The sequence below is a fragment of the Periophthalmus magnuspinnatus genome, chromosome 3 (assembly GCF_009829125.3).
Source record: "Periophthalmus magnuspinnatus isolate fPerMag1 chromosome 3, fPerMag1.2.pri, whole genome shotgun sequence".
NCBI lineage: Eukaryota > Metazoa > Chordata > Actinopteri > Gobiiformes > Gobiidae > Periophthalmus > Periophthalmus magnuspinnatus.
In genome coordinates this window covers 2,377,113-2,383,112 of record NC_047128.1, presented here as the reverse complement: position 1 = coordinate 2,383,112, position 6,000 = coordinate 2,377,113, and the positions used below count along the sequence as shown (strand labels likewise).

At 41.2% G+C, this 6,000-nt stretch overlaps 1 pseudogene; it reads right to left on the bottom strand.

The window, feature by feature from the left end:
* Nucleotides 1-241: 241 nt before the first annotated feature.
* LOC117389322 (tubulin alpha-8 chain-like) lies at nt 242-3,366 on the bottom strand (annotated as a pseudogene).
* Between the last annotated feature and the right edge of the window lie 2,634 nt (nt 3,367-6,000).

The following is a 6,000-nucleotide window of genomic DNA, read 5'->3' as shown; positions in this document are numbered from 1 at the left end:
GAATGGTAAATGTGAAAATGTTTATTATCCAACTATTCTTTACTATTTATTTTCCAGTAAATGACATACAGTGCACACATTTGTAAGAACAATGACCAAACATTACAAGTATCAAAAGATACCTATTCTAAAAATGTTTCTAAATGTGTCGACAACTGAAAAACAATGCATGTATGTCTAATGAGAGGGTAGAACTTATCACAAACAGAACATGGGACAGTTTTTCACATTTTAAAACAAGTTAATATTCCTCGCCCTCCTCTCCTTCTCCCTCCATGGAATCAGCACCCACTTCTTCATAATCCTTCTCTAGAGCAGCCATGTCCTCTCTGGCCTCAGAGAACTCTCCCTCCTCCATCCCTTCTCCTACGTACCAGTGGACAAAGGCACGCTTGGCGTACATCAGATCAAACTTGTGGTCGAGCCGAGCCCAGGCCTCAGCGATGGCCGTGGTGTTGCTCATCATGCACACGGCCCTCTGCACTCTGGCCAGGTCTCCTCCAGGGACCACAGTGGGAGGCTGGAAGTTGATGCCCACCTTGAAACGTGTGGGACACCAGTCTACAACCTGGATAGTGCGCTTGGCCTTAATGGAGGCAATAGCAGAGTTGACATCTTTGGGAACCACAGCCCCGCGGTAAAGCAGGCAGCAGGCCATGTACTTGCCGTGGCGAGGGTCACATTTGACCACCTGGTTGGCAGGCTCAAAGGAGGTGTTGGTTATTTCAGCCACTGTCAGTTGCTCATGAAAAGCCTTCTCAGCAGAGATGACTGGGGCATAGGTGGCCAAAGGGAAATGAATCTGAGGATACGGCACTAAGTTGGTCTGAAACTCGGTGAGATCCACATTGAGAGCACCATCAAAGTGAAGAGAAGCTGTAATGGAGGACACAATCTGACTCATGAGCCTGTTCAAATTGGTGTAGGTTGGGCGCTCAATATCAAGGTTTCTGCAGCAGATGTCATAGATGGCTTCATTATCGACCAGGAAGGCACAGTCTGAATGCTCCAGGGTGCTGTGTGTGGTCAGGATGGAGTTGTAGGGCTCCACCACAGCAGTGGACAGTCACGGAGAAGGGTAGATGGAGAACTCCAGCTTGGACTTCTTGCCATATTTGACAGAAAGACGTAAAGCCAGAGCCAGTTCCACCGCCAAAGCTGCGGAACACCAGGAAGCCCTGGAGACCAGTGCACTGGTCTGCCTAATAACAGATAGGAGATATAACATCATACATTTAACAACCATAAGGTATGACCAAAACACAAAACACAGTATACAGCGAATACAAATTTACCCACCAGTTTTCAGGTCCCTGTTAGCAGCATCTTCCTTTCCAGTGATGAGTTGCTCAGGGTGGAATAGCTGACGATAGGTTCCGGTACCGCACCTCATCTACAAATACATTAGATGCGAAATGGCAGTAGTCATTTTAGTAACAACCTAAGTACCAACAACTGACTTAAAAAGTGCTTTAAAATCTGACTTTACCTATTACAGTTGGCTCCAGGTCCACAAACACGGTTCTGGGCACATATTTTCCCGCTCCCGTTTCACTGAAAAAGGTGTCGAAAGAGTTGTCTCCTCCTCCCACAGTCTTTTCACTGGGCAGCTGTCCGTCAGGTTGAATGCCATGTTCCAGACAGTAAAGTTCCCAGCAAGAGTTTCCAATCTGAACACCAGCCTGCCCCACGTGGATGGAGATGCACTCACACTGAAACACAGATCATACAAAATGTGAAATACTGTTGGAGGCAGCTAGAAACATATTTACAGCGTGTTTCAATTCTAATAAAATAGTAATAAAAGTAACACTGTGCTTAGCTAGTAAAGGCAGTGATGTTAGCAGTTAGCACTAATATCACATCACAAGTATTATAAAAATACTGATAACTCCAGACCAAAGTTTATAAATCGTTGCATTTGTGTCATTATTATAAAAGGTTATAACTTTGAAGGCAGTGTATTGTTTATGCAATCACAAATACAATGCTATAACTGTTGCTAGGGGCAACGATAAAAAGTAATGCTTAGCCTCAGGCCATAAAAAGCGGGAAAATACATAAAAGTTCATCAAATCTGCACTAGACAATGATTAAATAACCACACAATAACTCAAAATTACCCCCAAAAATACTACATACACCCTAACACCTCACACACGATCATTATTCAGCACAAAGACACAAAAAACGTCTGAACTAAAGTTAGCTAACGCCAGTTGATCAAATTCAATGGACGTTTTAAAAAAACAAAACAAATAAAGATGAATACACAATGAAATGCCAATAAGCAAAGAAAAAAATGTACCATGACTGACGGTTTTGATCAATTTGACAGTAGCTATTAAACAGTCAAAGCAGGCAGCGCAGAAGCTCAAAGAAGAGGAGACGAGGTGAGGCCATTTTTAAAGCTTTATTTTTATTATTAATTGTTACTGTGCACAGTGGTAGCTAGTTCCAGAAACAGAGGGACAACCATTTCCAGTGTAATGTAATGTCTGTGAGGTTTGTGCTGAGTCACGCTAAAATCACTAAATCCTGACAGATCAGGCAGTGGACAGGGAGCTGCAGGTGGGTCAGGGGTCAGAGGTCAGAGGTAAGGGGGTTAGGATCAGGCAGTGGACAGGGAGCTGCAGGTGGATGTCACTGACAACATATTAAAAACTTTACAAATGTGAAGAAAACTCCACTGGAGGACTCTTCTGTGTTTATAAAGGTACCTCTTTGTTTGTCAATGCTAATGCTAATTTCAAAGCCTAATAAGTATTTAAATAACACCACTGACTGATGTAATCTACACCTAAAAATAATTGGGTCGTCCTGACAACAAATCAAATTTTGTTATTATGTTACATTTAACATTTTAATAGGAGCTAGCATTAGCATTGACACACAAAGAAGTACCTTTCTATTGAATATCAGCACTGTTAGGCGTGTTCATATCAAAATGACGACTGGATTCGATCAGTTCACATCTCAAAAGTTTATTCCCCTGACAGATACAATCTAATACAGTACCCGGGGTCAAAATGATCTATCCCTCGTTTGTGCAGCAGGCGGTCTGTCTGCTTTTCCCTGGCCCCAAAGAATAAAATGTAACATGTAACATGAATATGCAAATATTGTGATGAGTAGGTTGACGTCTTGGTTCCTCCTTCCAGCCTCGTTCACTTCTCCGGGCAGCACCGGTTTGTTTTTCGGCCTTGGGTCTCATCCGGCTGCATTATCTCTGTGAAAGGAGTTTCTGCAAAGAACCGGCTGCCCCCCATAACTCACATCTTGCAATGTTGCCTTTAATATGGGAGTATTATACTGAGTGAATAGTTTCGGTGTTAGTACATATTGTTCAAACTTTAGCATAAACATGGTGCCCGTTAGATGACCTTAAAAAAGAGTGCAACATTCAAAGGATACATGAATTGAGTATACACATAGTGGTTACATGACAATATTCAAAACTTCTATGATTTCACTGTCAAAAGATATATATGTAGATGTGATGCACCTAAGAAGCTTTATTCAATCAATATGCATTCAATAATTTTGATATATGTATTTGTAATGCAACTCAGAAGCTTTATTATTTGTCATACCCTTCAGCACCAATACTGAAAATTGACCTGGATATCGATTCCATGGTATCCTGATATCCTGATATCCTGATATCCTGATTTCCTGATTGGGCCTTTAACTGTGTGTAATAAGACCATTTACAGGCTGATTTTGGCTCCAGAATGCTTGAACTTTTATTCATTCAAAGCTGTTCAGTAGTTATTTGAGAGATAAGTAAAAGTTACATAACACAGTGGGATGTCTTGTGTAATAATTTCAATGTATTTTAAGGAAATATCTGCCATTTTCCTTCCCTACACTGGTCTCCATTAATATCGAATATCAGGGGACACTTAAAGTCAGTGTATTGATATCGGTATCAGAAGTGAAAAAGCTGAATCGGTACATCCCTATTTATCTTATAACTCTGTATTTTTATTGTTTCCAAAAAATAACTTTTTAATATTTACTTAAAGGAAACTTTGTCTTGTATTTTAGGGGAAAACATCATTATTAAAGATTAAAAAATACACTTATCAACAGTTTTAACCAGATTGAGTCAGTTAGACATAAATACTCATATTCACTGTACATTGAAACTATTTTTTTACTTGTCTTGTGTTCATTTTGACATACTGGTGACAAAACACTTCTCTTTGCACACACAAAAGACAATTTAAAATGATTATAACATACATCTGAACTGACTGAACTGTTTTTAATGTGATTGTGAGGTTGAGTTGAGTTCCTTGCAGTGTGGTGTAGTTTATTTCAGTCATTTTCTCAGACACTGCAGTGTTTCACAGATGACCTCTTTAATGCAGCATCTGAGTCTGAGTCTGTGTGCCCCTTTTGAAAAAACCTAACCTAAATCCTGATGAACTAGCCAACTACAGACCTATCGCTAATCTTCCCTTCCTCTCAAAAATTCTAGGAGTTGTGGTGAAACAGCAGGACAATAATATATTTGAAAAATAAAACCACAGCACAGAGACTGCACTGCTTAAAGTAACAAATGATTTACTACTAGCTGCTGATAACGGGCTGGCTTCAGTCCTGGTCCTACTGGACCTCAGTGCAGCGTTTGACACCATTGATCACAACATTCTACTGCAGAGGTTAGAATGTGACATTGGAATCAGAGGGACCGCCCTCAAATGGTTTAAATCCTATCTATCAGATAGGTACCAGTTTGTTAGTATAAACCAGAGCACCTCTCCCTGTTCTAAAGTAGCCTGTGGTGTTCCACAAGGATCTGTGCTTGGTCCAATCCTATTTACTCTGTATATGTTGCCATTGGGGAACATTATCAGAAAACATGGCATTAATTTTCACTGCTATGCTGATGACACTCAGCTGTACTTATCAATGAAACCAAATCAGACTGATCAAATAGATAAACTCAGTGCCTGTGTGAAGGACATCAAAACCTGGATGACCTTGAATTACCTGCTCTTAAATCCTGAAAAAACAGAGGTCATTGTTGTTGGTCCCAAATGCCAAAGAGATTCTCTGATAATCTCACTCGACAATGTGAGTATAGCTTCTAGCCCTACTGTAAAAAATCTTGGAGTCCTATTTGATCAAAATCTCTCATTCACAGCCCATATAAACCTAGCTTGTAAAACCGCATACTTTCACCTGCGAAATATAACTAAAATTTGAAATATTTTACCTAAAAACGATGCTGAAAAACTCATCCATGCATTTGTTACTTCCAGACTTGATTACTGTAATTCTCTGCTCACCGCCTGCCCCCAAAGTACTATAAAGTACTATACAGTACTATAAGGAGCCTCTAGTTGGTCCAAAATGCAGCGGCCAGAGTCCTAACAGACCACATCAGTCCTGTACTAAAATATCTGCACTGGCTTCTTGTCGAGCTTAGAATCAAATTCAAAGTCCTCCTCCTGACATACAAAGCCCTAAACGGTATGGCCCCATCCTATCTGCAAGATGTTATTGTCCCGTACCAGCCAAACAGAGCACTCCGCTCTCAGAATGCAGGACTATTAGTGGTTCCTAGAGTGTCCAAAAGTACAGTGGGAGGGAGAGCATTCAGTTACAAAGCTCCTGTGCTATGGAATCAACTCCCTGCTGATGTTAAACAGGCCCCCACAGTCTCTGTATTTAGCTTAAAACCTTCCTCTTCAGTATAGCTTATAACTAGGTTACTTAGTTTATTGTCACTTTGAACTATGACCAGATTGGCTGGGAGTGACATTGAAACCCGGGATAAGACAGGCTGCAGTAGGAGATAACAAGCTGGGGGAAGTATGGCAACCTGAGCTCTATGCTCTGCTTTGTCCTATTTTCTCATCAGCAATGCTAGTCACATGTTGTCCCCTGTCCCACTCCCCCTGTGGAGTGTATCTCTTTCAGATGCCCCGATGACAGCTGGACCCTCTCCTCCTCCCCGCCTGGCCCTCCTCCGCCCCCTCCCTTCTC